Source organism: Chelonia mydas, chromosome 9 (genome assembly GCF_015237465.2).
Source record: "Chelonia mydas isolate rCheMyd1 chromosome 9, rCheMyd1.pri.v2, whole genome shotgun sequence".
Classification (NCBI taxonomy): domain Eukaryota; kingdom Metazoa; phylum Chordata; order Testudines; family Cheloniidae; genus Chelonia; species Chelonia mydas.
In genome coordinates, this window is record NC_057855.1 from 82,062,497 (window position 1) to 82,076,420 (window position 13,924).

The 13,924-nt window shown below is 42.1% G+C and overlaps 1 protein-coding gene across 1 annotated transcript in view; it reads left to right on the plus strand.

Annotated features, from left to right (window-relative positions):
- The first annotated feature begins 248 nt into the window (after positions 1-248).
- The window catches only part of LHFPL1 (LHFPL tetraspan subfamily member 1), an 84,024-nt gene continuing 70,348 nt past the window's right edge, over positions 249-13,924 (plus strand). The window contains exon 1 of the mRNA XM_007060157.4: positions 249-398. The gene's annotated coding sequence lies outside the window, so the exon portion shown is untranslated. The remainder of the gene's footprint in view (positions 399-13,924) is intronic.

The window sequence follows — 13,924 nt, forward strand, 5'->3', positions numbered from 1 at the left end:
AGCCCTTTCCACTTCTCCATGCAGGTTTCATTTCATTCTGTCTCTCTCTCTTTCACTCTTTTATTAATTACTTTTTCTCCCATTAAAACATTTTCCCACCCTAATTCCTCTGCCCATGAGGGAATAAGGGTCCATCACTAACAAGTCACACACAAACAAACCAGAATTAGAGCAAATTAACCACCTATTAGCACAAATTCCCCCCTTCAGTGGGAAGCTGCACTGTTTCCTTCTTTGCAATACTGCAGCCTTAACACCTGATGGTGCTGTATTAAGGTAGGAACAGCAGCACTCACCTGCCTCACTATCACATGACCTAAAATAGAGTCCAACAGCTCTGAGCAAGTACTGGCTTCTCCTGCTTCGAGAGAAAGTCCTGCCAAAATCATAGTCTTAAGGTAGGAATGTCCAACTTTCTACTTCTTGAGATAAGAGCACTTGGAAGATGGAAGAAGCAGCTTTGCAGCGTCCACCCTGCAGTTGAGTTTTCTTTTTGTATCTTCTCCTTGAGACTTTGCATATAACTCAGTAAGGGAGTCTGAGAGAATTTGTGAATTAGCAATTTAACAGATGGGCTGTCTGTGGGGCAGCTTACTCTATCACAGGTCTTTAGGGCCTGGTCTTACTTGAACTGAAGTAAACTGGAGCCTTTCTGTTGTTAAACAGAAGTTGGCCTGGGCCCATATGATGTGACTGAGAATAGCACAGTTTATTCTTTGTTGCGCCAAACATGGGGAAAAGTCCTGAGTGACGTAATTGCGTTGTCTCTGTATATTGGGGGTTTCTCAGAGAGAGAGGGAGAGGTGCAAGTTCTCTGCATTTAACAGGTACCAGTGCACATTTACAGAAGCCTTTGCCCTCATCTGGATTGTCTCCTTGGGTAGAGTTTTTGTGCACAGAGATGCGAGAGTGTTTACAACTGCACACATGGAAATTTGGGACTCATTAAAATGTTTGCATCCAAACATATTTTTAAAATAATTGAAAGGAAATTGCATTGCTGTCAAATGCAGATTACACACCAGTGGAAAATTAGACTAAATAAATTTATAAAGTAAAGCAATAAGAGCAAACTGAGACATGCAACAACTATGGAACCTAACAGGGAATGCTTGAAAATAAAAATCAGAGCTAACTCCAGGAAGGGCCAGGGACTAGGAATTGTTGTAAAGAGCTTTGGAAAATCTCACAGAAGGAGATATCTTTTGCTTCTGTATAAACACATTGTGACATGCTGGTTTCTGATTTCACTTGTATGAGTGTAAATCCAGAGTAACTCAGAGTTACTTCAGTGTAATAGAGATCCAAATTTGGCCCACTCTTTAATATACAGCACAAAATTAAAAGCATCTAGTTTGCTTCAAATGTGGAAATCTGTGAAAACAAGCTTAACAACCCCCCCTGAAATGTGAACTGGTCCAAAATGAAATCTTAATCTTCCATGTCTTAAGTACCCCATACTAAATATGACAGGGCCTAATTCCTTGGCATAGCCTAGTTATTAGGAGTTTAGTCCTGCAAGGTACTGAGGGCTTGATTTTCAATGGGACTTAGGTGCCTAAATGGCTTAAGCATTTTGAATAAATCCCACTGAGTGCCTAGCTTCATCTTTAGGCACCTAGATCCATTTGTAAACTTAGCCCTGAATGCTCTCAGCTCTCCCTGCTGTCTCTGTGAGTGGAGAAGGTTCAGCACCTTCCGGGATCAGGCCCCAGAGCAGGGTTAATGGTGCTGCTCTGTCTTATGGTATGTTGCCATAGCAGTGCAGGGAAGATCATCCAGGCTGTAAACAGAAGACTTAATTCTCACATCCTTCGTGACCTCTCATCCATAACAAGAATTAATTCATTGCTTGTAAAGAACAGGTCTCCAACTGTGTCCAAGGGGCCTGTTTCCTCTTGTGTTCAGAAGTTTCCCCTTCCTTTAAGGCAAACGATATCCTAAATCTTTCCTATTTTTAGTTCAGTGTGTAAACCCTCAAGTGTTTGTTTCAGGTGAAATGGGAATGCCAGGTCTGCATTCCTGAGTCCCCGGATGCCTTTAACCCTTCTCTATCCTACCTCCCCATGAGAGCAAAACCAAGTGAGTAATTTTCACTTAGAAATGCATTTTCCAACATTTGCAGCCAGATTTCCTGGCTGGCTTTTCATATTTTTAAATTATTTGTGGTCACCTATTTCTTTTAAACTACAGAGTTGTAAAAGAAATACATGACAAGTCAATTTACAGTGCTGTGGGCTATTCCTGTCTGTCTTGTCACCCCTTTGTCTGGAGCGGCTAGCCAAAATATTGGGGTCTAGTAGGTTGCTCCAGTTAGGAGGAAAAATAGTTGACAGTCAGGTATGTCTTTGATGCTGTTTTGTTTATTTACAAAGACTGTCGAAAGTCCTTTGTCTCTAAAAAGTAGCAGGAATCAAATACAGGAAACTGCTGGTTTTGCTCCCAACACCAAGAGCACTTTTTTCAGCCTGCACTCCAGACCCAAAACCTCTCCCCAGGTTTCTTCTAGGGTCAGCCACCATACATTCAGCACACGTGCGCGCGCACACTCTTTCTCTCTGTGTATGTGTCTTTCCCAGCTTTTTGTCCGTTCCCTCCTTCCCACCTACACCCTCTACCCAAAACAATACCCAATAAAAGCTGCTGCCTGGGTTCAAATGCGTTTTTTTTTTTTCTTTTTTGGTCTTAGGTGGGGGTTTATCATTACAGTTCTTTTAACTGAAGGATGAGCTCATACCTATTAATCTTAATGATCAGTCTCAATTCAACCTACAATAAGGTTTCACCCAGCTTGTAATGTTAGCTTAACATTTTTTCTTTAATTTTTTTTCCTGTTTGAATTTAATTGTCCTCAAAGGGGCCACTCTGATTCTGCTGGAGTCTGAAGATCTCTCTTCACTCTCACAAGTAATGGAGTGGTAATGCATGCTCACATGTCCCAGCCTACCCGTGATCTGGTGGAATCACCTCTAGACGTGAAATCAGGAGGCATAGCCCAGGAGAAGCAAGGGGCAAAAGTGGATTTATGGAGTAGGGGCTGGCATGGCTGGTGATATAAGTTAACAATGGCTCTAGGAGCTGCTCCAACCTAAGCTGGTGGCTGGTTTGCAGCCTAGATAGGACAGGGCATTCTGCACTCTGGCTATACTTCTGGCACATCCCTATGTCAGGGACTGTGAGAGGAATAGGGGTATTATACCGCCACCTGTCAGTGTGGGGAGCCCCTCTGTAGCTGGAAAGTTCCTGCTAGGGGATCTGGTCATCGCTGGAGTCCTTTATGACACAAGAGCAGCCAAGAATTGGGTCACAGTGAGACTCTTAACTGAGCTGCAGTTCAGTGGGCATTGTGTGGTGGACACTAGGAAATGGACTGACTTCACCCAAAAGGTGTTAGAACCCCTTAGGTTCTATCTACACTACCACTTACGTTGGCAAAACCTATGTCGCTCAGGGGTGTGAATATTCCACCCTCCGAGTGACACAAATTACGCTGGCATAGAGCTAGTGTGCATAGAAGCTCTCCCACTGCCATAGCTTCTGCTGCTCACGGGGATGTATTTTTATTCAACGTCGGCATGGAGCATCTTCACCACACACGCTCAGCAGTAAGTGTAAACATGCCCTTAGTCACTGCCTACCTCCCTTGGATTTAAATCAACATCCTGAAGATGAAAAATTCTGTGTTTTCATTACTCCCACTCCCTCCGCAACTCTTTTCCTCACTTCCCTATTTCCCAGCAATGTCATGGCACAAGACCATGTTAAATAATCTCATGGTGTTGCTCTTGCTTTCATCATAGGGAACTGTTGATGTGTGTCACCGATGACTGTGTACAAAACTAAAGTGTTACCAAATAAATAAGATAGCACATTAATCAAGCCTCTGGGTGAAATTCACACCTGGGCAGAGAGTTTGCACAAGGCCTGTGCGTCACTTATATCCTACTTCAGCCTTAATTTTGAGGTCCGAAGTGGGACTTAAAATGATGCTTAAACCTTGTTCTTGCTTCTCTGCACAGGGGCTAATTTAACTTCTGTCCAGGAAATTCACATTTGAAAACCTGCCCTTTGTGGAAGGTATTATGCAAGCATGCCCTTTAGCTCTGATTCTGTTTTCTTTAGCTTTAGAATCACTATCAGTAGCAATAAGGAGATTTTTTAAAAGCCCTTGGAGTGCAGGAATATAACTATGGAATGTGGATAACAGTTTGTTCCTAATCCAAGATCCTGCTGTTTGATACCAAAAACACTAGCAATAGTAGCAGAGGGTATAAGGTGAAAAGGACTAAGTTAGAAGGTCCTATCTCTACTTGTTGGTTGGCTGGCTTCAGACATTAAAGAATGACGTTTTGCTGGGTCTGAAAAAAATGAAATATTTTGGAATCAGAATAAACAAAGTATGAAAACAAAAATAATGCCAAAGACAACTCGAGACTGAAATACCTCTATAAAAACAAATTATCGGATGAATTACAGAGGTAAGAACCCCGTTAGATGTTAAACTTGTGGTGCAGGGGTAATGGTATAAAGATTGTAGGAGCACCACAGGTTAATTACTAGTTCTCAAATGGTACAAATGGATATTCTTCAAAAGAAACAAAACAAAAATTCCAGACTAAAATGAATCACATTACAATATGACTAAACAAATGAGGCTTGAAACAACAAATGTACATCAAAAGACTTTGACTATGACACAGATCTATTCTTTATAATTAAAAGCTAGAACATTAATGCCCTGGGGAAATGTACTGTAAAAACTGTATATTACCAGTGACATACAGGTGCTTATTTAAATTACATAAAGCTTTACACTCTAATGCTATTTCTGTGTGGGAAATGTTGTGTGGAGTACATTGTAAAACCAAATTGCACTATAGGAAAAAGTTCAGGGACACCTATAGGGAAAACCCTCAGTAAAGATAACTGGGTAGCTAATAATTTTGGACAAGTGGATGCAGAAAGGAATTCTAAGGATGTCAGACTTTGAGCTAGCTAAGAAACACTTTGCACCTTCAGTCAAAACAAAGGTTGAGCAGAGATGACTTGTGGCATTATCTATAATTGTGTGCGTGGATGGGTAATATCTTGAGAAGAAGTTTGCCTACCCAAAACAAACACCTGTTAATGAATTGTCGGGAAAACTGAGACATCTACCCTGCTAGACACCAAAGGACTAGAGTTTTCATTTGTGTGTGTTAATAAAGAAGCCCATATAAAGTATATATGGAGAAAAGACATAAGAACAACTACAGTTCACCTTCCATGGGCACAGAGAGGTTACATGACTTGTCCAAGGCCAGACAGGGTCTTTCCAGTGGACCATGCTGCTCTAGTATGTGGTTAAAAAACATGAGAACCTCTTACGGGTGCAGTTTAAAATATTTCAAACTATACTGGTCTCCAGTATAACTACATAGACTATGTGAAGGGAGAGGACCTGCTTGAAGAAGGCAGGAGAACATACACACGCACACGTTTTGGAATTACCAAAGAAGCCAAAAATTCTGAGTTAGCATCCTAATGACAGTAAAGCCTCATCTACACTTGAAAGGTTTGCTGGAAGATCATATAGACACAGATTATACTGGGATAAAAATCCTTTTGCCAGCATAGCTTTCCCTGGGTGAACTAAGCTACACTAACCAAAGCTCTCTTTGCTGGTATAATTGCATCTACACTAGAGCTTTTGACAACATAGCTACATTGGCAAAAAGCCACACCCAACCACCGTAACGAATGCCAGCAAGACTTTTAAGGGTAAATCAGGCTTAAGTTCACTGAAGAGGCGATTCCCATTTGTTCTGTTTATTCTGAAATACTCAGTGTTATCAGACATCCAGCATGAAGAAGTCAAGTGGTTTTCACCCAGTTCAGTGGTGGCAATTATATAGGCACAAAACAACCTTAAAGGGATAGGAGAGATGAGGAAGAAGAGGAGCTCATGATAGATCAGAAGTTGCAGCTTCTGAAAAAAGCAATGTAGGATGCAGAGAATAAACTGGAAGATGTCAGTGAAACAGGGGAATGAAGGTAGGTTTCCTCCGCTATTTGTTTAATAGGAAGCCTGCACCCACTATTATTTTAACAGTCTCCAACCCTCACTCCCACCAGGGCTTTATGTGGGGAGGTGTAAACAGAAAGGTGCACACTGAATGTTGGGCTTTCCAGCCTCTCTGGGGGTGGGGGCGGGAGGTCAAATGGCTTTGAGGGAATTGCTTGAACTACCCCTGATGCCTGTCGCTTTGCTATCATGACTGGGGAGCACCCTGGTAGCAGACCAGCAAACTGTTTCCTGTAAATAGCAGGACAGAGAATACAGGGCCGAGTCTTTCTTGTAACTCTCTAGTTGAGAACAGGGTTTACAAACATTTACATTCCCTAGCTCGAGTTGCCGCTCCTCTCATGCCTTATCACAGGTTTTCCTTTTGTTACCACTTAGTTAATCCTCTTGTTTATCTCCTCAGGAATTTTAAAATGTTATCCAAAGGCAGAAATAAAAGCAAATACTTGGCAAGATGAACTGAGGGTCAGATGTCTATTAACAGCCTGAGACTGAAACGGACATTTTAAAGGAGGAAAATGAGCTGGTATATATAACAGAGGTATTGTCTTTAAAAGGAAAGCCATCAATTCAACCCCCATGCAGATCTGAAGCCATCCTGGTTTTGCTCCAAGACCAAGATTTGACTGAGAAGATAATCTCATTTGGGGGGACAAGGGAATTGCAAGGGACAAAGACTCAATGGAGAAGGGATCTTGATTAGACCACATATCTTCCATCCACCCTGAACTGTCACTAGCTTTTTCTTAGGCAACTCAAAAAAGAAAAGGGGTACACTTTAATATAATATTTCAGTAACAGGAAACCATCTCCATGCACACTGTCCAGCGCCATACATCTAGAAACTCCCCCTCTGCAAAACAGAGGCTCACAGGTTTGCTGTGCGTTTCACAGGAGGCGGCGTGTGTCATAGGCATGTGTCCCTCAATTAATTACTGTTAGGAAAAGGACCACTGTCCTTCAGTGTCAGGCTTGCATAGTTAGTGTGGTGACCCTGTTGGCTGTTTGTGTCAGCTCAAGGGGCAAGGTTCGATGTTCTGTCCCCACCGACTGCCATGAAGCATATGCAACTGAGATATGTATATTATCATGATATCCTCTACCACAAACAAAATTGCTGCAGTTGGGGAGAGGGGGCATTGTGAGGAACTGTTTAGACTGAAGCAAGCATTCAGATAAACAGAGGCCTTCCCCAAGTCAGTCCATTTCTTTCAAAGCTCTTTGGTATAATAGAATACTCTGAAAGAGGCGTTCATTTGGTGTTAGATTTATTTATATCCTGACATACAGTTTGCTGCCAGTCACTCTTGATTGACTGTGTCCCAAACGTATTTTCATCCCTACCTCTCAGGAGAGTTGCACGGTTTAATTAGCGTTAGGAAAATGTTTCGAGATCCGTGGCTAAAAGGTGCCACAAGAGAGAAATGCTGAGTGTGTTAATGAACTTGACAATGCCTTACAGAGAGAAACTGTAAAGCAAATGGTGAGCCCAGTCAGAGTAAAATCCTTTGGGTATACAAAAAGACATTTTCTTTATGGGTTATTAATTTATCTCTCCCTCTGAATATCTTCCCAAATGCTGCTCGTGAGGTCCATTCCTCCAGGGAGTCTGTGTGCAGAAGTCCCCTGGAGATCAGATGTACAGAGGATTCCAGGGCGCAGACCAGCGGGGGCCCTTATAGACTATGCACTAGCTAGTACTAATTCAGTTATAAATGCTATCGTGTGGTTTACCCTGCACACGTACTTTCTTCCGAGAGTAGCAGGTAAGTACATACCTGATCCAATTGGCAGCTGTGTGGGAGTATAGTATCCATGACAAAATCTGGATAGTCTCCTCTATTTGCATTTGCTTTTAATATCCAACTCCCATTGGTGTCCATGAGAACTGAGTTAAGCAAAAGCTGACCGGATTCAGATGATGCTTAGCCCAGACTCAGCAGTACATTAGAAGTTGCGTCTCTGACAGTCTATTCTGACAGGTAACTAGCAGAAGTATCTTGGGGAGAGGCACTGCTTGCCCCTGACAGGGGCTTCTGTGAGGTTGGATGGAGGCGCTGCATATCCTGGGGGCCAAAATGCTGAAGAAACAGCAGGCCAGATTCTGCTCTCAGTGCATGGACTTCAGTGAAGTTACTTGGGATTCACAACAGCGTAGCTGAAAACTGAAGTTAGCCCAACATATATAGCCTGGGACGAGCATCCCTAACCGCTGGTATCTGGATGTCCCTTTGTTTGAAATCTGTGCGGAGATGACCCCAAACCCGTATCGCTGGCAGCCACAAGCAGCTGTCCTTGGTGGTGGAGCTGCAACTAATAGATTCACGGGCAGCTTGTGACAGGTGACCTTGCTGGGGCTACAGTCCTGACATAGCGACGCGCAGCGCTGTAAATGGCTCATTGATTGTGTGTGAAATGATAAATTCTTTCACAGTAAACTCGCTAGATCTACCTCTTGGCAGCCGTCTTCTTTTTGATTGCCTGGGAATATATCAAAGGAATCTATTGGAAACACACGATCTGCCTTTTTTTTTTTTTTTTTTTTTTTTAAGAGGGGAAAAATGAAACCATATGTTTTGGGAGGTCAAGGATGGATTCCAGGAAAGTTCTGTTCTCAGTTAACTTTAAACATTTCACTGGCACTTTTTCAGTGTGTGTGTGTTTAATAGGTCACCATATTTATCCAACTGCATTTAAAGTAAACAAACTTCAAACAATGTGCTTGATCAATTTACAGAGCTTAATTGGAGTCCTTCCTCTTTTTTTTTGGGGTGGGGGGCGATGGGGGCTGAGGGAAATATTTATCTATATCCTGGGAGCCAGGGAGAATTTTTTTTTATGTTGGGTTTTCCTGTCTTCATAGCTTCGCAGAGAGCTTAAGTTACCCTTGTAAAACTCTCAAGCCTCTAACTGCAGAGAGAATCAAACCCCACAAGGATTTAAGATTCCCCTGGCAAACATGCCTCATATTTAGGAATCAGCTTTGACTCCAGTGGTTTGTGCATTTGCCACCAACCTCTAAACTTCCTCCAGCTGCATAGAAGACCCATATGTGGGAGCAGAGAGGCTGTAGAATCTCTCTTGGGAAGATCAGGTTCCTGATTCATTTTGTACATGTGCATTTCAGATCCTTCTCTGATTTTTATGAAGAATGAGAGTTTAAAAGTGTGATTCTAGTCTGAAAGGGGGCTGTATAAAAACAGCACCTTCTTACTCCACAGTCCTCCTCCCTTTGCCCAGAGTTGCATCTCTTTACTGCAGTGACAAAATTAAGTTCAACATGTCTCTTTATTCTTGTCTGTCCTGCTGAGCAAATACAGCCATCGGAAACAAAGTCAACTTCAGTTCTGGATGTGCATCGTCAACAGCCTTGATAACTAGGTTCCAATCACCTGAGTCAGAGGGTGCCTTTGTTTACAACTGTGCAATTTCTTTGAGGACAATCATTGTAATAGGTGAAGGCAGGAGAGTTGCCTGGGTTAGCTGAGGGCAGAATCCAAAGGCAGTGGGGTTGCACAGATGTAACTGAAGGCAGAAACTGACCTGCAGAATCTTTGTTACTGGTAAATGCCTGAGCGGAATAGAACCTCATTTGATCTTCAGAGGAAATGTAATGTGAAATCATTGAGGCCCCATTATGCCATATTTAGAGTCACTTTTCAGGGCATATCTGCATTTTAACCTTTTGCTGTTGTTTTTATTTCATGCCTGACCTGCTTCTCCTGGTTTCACATAACTCCTTTATCTCTTTTGCCATTGTCTCTGATCTTTGTCCATCTTTACATCTATAAGTGTGCACTAAACCACCTACAAAGAGCAACTTGGCCATCTTTAGCTTCCTGGCCTATGGGAAGGACTGAATATAGAATCATAGGACTGGAAGGGACCTCGAGAGGTCATCTAGTCCAGTCCCCTGCACTCATGGCAGGACTAAGGATTATCTAGAGCATCCCTTACAGGTGTTTGTCTAACCTCCTCTTAAAAATCCCCAGTGACGGAGACTCCACAACCTCTCTAGGCAAGTTATTCCAATGCTTAACTACCCTGACCATTAGGAAGTTTTTCCTAATGTCCAACCTAAACCTATACCTTGCTGCAATTTATGCCCATTGCTTCTTGTCCTATCCTCCAAAATTAAGCAGAATAATTTTCTCCCTCCTCCTCGTAACAACCTTTTTATGTGTTTAGAAACTGTTATGTCCCCTCTCAGTCTTCTCTTCTCCAGGCTAAACAAACCCAATTATTTCAATCTTCTCTCACAGGTCATTTTCTAGACTTTTAATCATTTTTATTGCTCTTCTCTGGACTTTCTCCAATTTGTCCATATCTTTCCTAAAATGTGGTACCCAGAACTGGACACAATACTCCAGCTGAAGCCTTATCAGCGTGGAATAGAGCAGAATTACTTCTCTTGTCTCGCTTACAACACTCCTGCTAATACATCCCAGAATGATGTTTGCTTTCTTTGAAACAGTGTTACACTGTTGACTTATATTTAGCTCATGCTCCACTTTGACCCCCTGATCTCTTTCTGCAGTACTCCATCCTAGGCAGTCATTTCCCATTTTGTATGTGTGCAACTGATTGTTCCTTCCTAAGTGGAGTACTTTGCATTTGTCTTCATCGAATTTAATCCTATTTACTTCAGACCATTTCTGCAGTTTGTCCAGATCATTTTGAATTTTGATCCTATCCTCCAAAGCACTTGCAACCCCTCCCAGCTTGGTATCGTCTGCAAACTTTATAAGTGTACTCTCTATGCCATTATCTAAATCCTTGATGAAGATATTAACAGGACTGGATCCAGAACTGATCCCTGTGGGACCCCACTCGATATGCCCTTCCATCTTGACTGTGAACCACTAATAACTTACTCTCTGGGAATGAAAAGGAGTACTTGTGGCACCTTAGAGACTAACAAATTTATTTGAGCATAAGCTTTCATGAGCTACAGCTCACTTCATCGGATGCTATAGCTCACGAAAGCTTATGCTCAAATAAATTTGTTAGTCTCTAAGGTGCCACAAGTACTCCTTTTCTTTTTGCGAATACAGACGAACATGGCTGCTTCTCTGGGAATGGTTTTCCAACCAGTTATGCACCCACCTTATAGTAGCTCCATCTAAGTTGTATTTCCGTAGTGCGTTTATGAGAAGGTCATGAGACAGTATCAGAAACCTTACTAAAGTCACGATATACCATATCTATCACTTCCCCCCTATCCACTGGGCTTTTTACCCTGTCAAAGAAAGCTATTAGGTTGGTTTGACACAATTTAATCTTGACAAATCCATGCTGACTCTTACTTATCTTATTATCTTTTAGGTGTTTGCAAATTGATTGCTTAATTATTTGTTCCTTTATTTTTTCGGGTATTGAAGTGAAGTTGACTGGTCTGTATTTCCCCAGGGTTGTCTTTATTTCCCTTTTTATAGATTGGCACTATATTTGGCCTTTCCCTGTCCTCTGGAATCTCTCCCGTCTTCCATGACTTTTCAAAGATAATCGCTAACGGCTCAGATATCGCCTCAGTCAGCTCCTTGAGTATTCTAGGATGTATTTCATCAGGCCCTAGTGACTTGAAGATATTTAACTTGTCTAACAATTTTTAACATTAACTTCTGATCCTACCTCATTTTCACTGGCATTCACTATGACGTCCCATCGCTACTAACCTTTTTGGGGAAAACTGAAACAAAAAAATCATTTAACACTTCTACCATATCCACATTTTCTGTTATTGTCGCCCCCCCCCCCCTCCACCATTGAGTACTGGGCCTACTCTGTCCTTGATCTTCCTCTTGCTTCTAATGTATTTGTAGAATGTTTCCTTGTTACCCTTTGTGTCTTTAGCTAGTTTAATCTCATTTTGTGCCACGACCTTTCTAATTTTGTCCCTACATACATGTGTTATTTGTTTATATTCATCCTTTGTAATTTGATCAAGTTTCCACTTTTTGTAAGACTCTCTTTTTTTTTTTTTAGTTTCAGATCATTGAAGATCTTCTGGTTAAGCCAGGGTGGTCTCTTGCTGTACTTCCTATCTTTCCTAGGCAGTCGTATAGCTTGCTCTTGTCTTGTGCCCTTAACAATGTCTCTGAAAAACTGCCAATTGTCTTCAGTTGTTTTTCCCCTTAGACTCGCTTTCCATGGGATCTTACCTACCAACTCCCTGAGTTTGCTAAAGTCTGCCTTCTTGAAATCCATTGTCTTTATTTTGCTGTTCTCCCTCCTACCATTCCTTAGAATCACGAACTCTATTATTTCATGATCACTTTCACCCAAGCTGCCTTCTACTTTCAAATCCTCGGCCAGTTCCTCCCTGTTTGTCAAAATCAAATCTAGAACAGCCTCTCCCCTAGTAGCTTTCACCACCTTCTGAAATAAAAAATTGTCTTCAATATATTCCAAGAACCTGTTGAATAATCTGTGCCCTGCTGTATTATTTTCCCAATATGTCTGAGTAGTTGAAGTCCCCCATCACCACCAAGTCCTGTGCTTTGGATGATTTTGTTAGTTGTTTAAAAAAAGCCGCATTCACCTCTCCTTCCTGGTTCGGTGGTCTGTAGGAGACCCCTACCATGACATCACCCTTGGTTTTTACCCCTTTTATCCTTACCCAGAGACTTTCAACAAGTCTGTCTCCTATTTCCATCCTAACCTTGGTCCAACTGTATACACTTTTAATATATAGCAACACCTCCTCCCTTTTTTCCCTGCCTGTCCTTCCTGAGCAAGCTGTACCCTTCTATACCTATATTCCAGTCGTGTGTATTATCCCACCAAGTCTCTGTGATGCCAACTATGTCATAGTTGTGTTTATTTACTAGCATTTCAAGTTCTTCTTGCTTATTCCCCATACTTCTCTCATTAGTATACAGACATTTAAGATACTGATTTGATTTCCTCCCTATGTTCTCTCTTGTCTCTCCCTTATCCCTGTTACAATGGCCAATGTTCCCCCCCAGATTCTGACCTTTCTCCCGGGTCTCCATGTTTTGGACTTACCTGTGGGCTTTTGTCACCTGCCCCCATCAAACCTAGTTTAAAGCCCTCCTCACTAGGTTAGCCAGTCAGTATCCAAATATGCTCTGCCCCTTCCTTGATAGGTGGACCCCATCTCTGCTTAGCAGTCCTTCTTCCTGGAACAGCAATATAATGTCTTCCATTTCAATAGTGCTTTTCATTTGAAGCATCCCCAAGTACTTTGTCAAATACAGAATCCTTGACCCCCTCACTAAAATGAAGGATGGCTACAGGGTTGAACACAGCAGCTGTCTAATAGCACCCTGCAGCACCACACAGAGTCTAGGACAGGAAAAAGAAGACATCTCTAACTGAAACTGAAGATGACAATTTTAGGGAGGTGGAATGTTATTACCCTGATTGGGATTGGGCCAGGATAGCAGAGCTAACAATGCTTCACTAGTAAAATAGCCTGGGATCTTCAATGATCACTAATGGTCAGGACTTTAGTCTATGTCTACACCAAAAGACAGCATCTCAGCATCATGTTAGAGCATTCATTCAGTTCTGACAGGAAAGAGTATCACTTACTGAATCACTAGCATCATTTCCCACGGTACTTTAGGTGAATGGTTACCAAGGAAATCCTAAGCACCAAGCAGGCCTGACTCTGCTGGACTTGTGAGAATTGATGAGATCACAGCTGCAGGTGCGGCTGTTAGTTGCAGAATGAAAATTGGTAGGATTAAGAAGTTAAAAATTCTTCAGTTTGGCCGTAGAGGGTCTCCTGTCCTCCAGGAGAATAGAAGGATATGGCTCTCTAAAGCCTGAGGCTTTACTTTATTTCACTTTCTTGGGTTGAAGGCAGAGTGCCAAGCACATGACCTTATCATG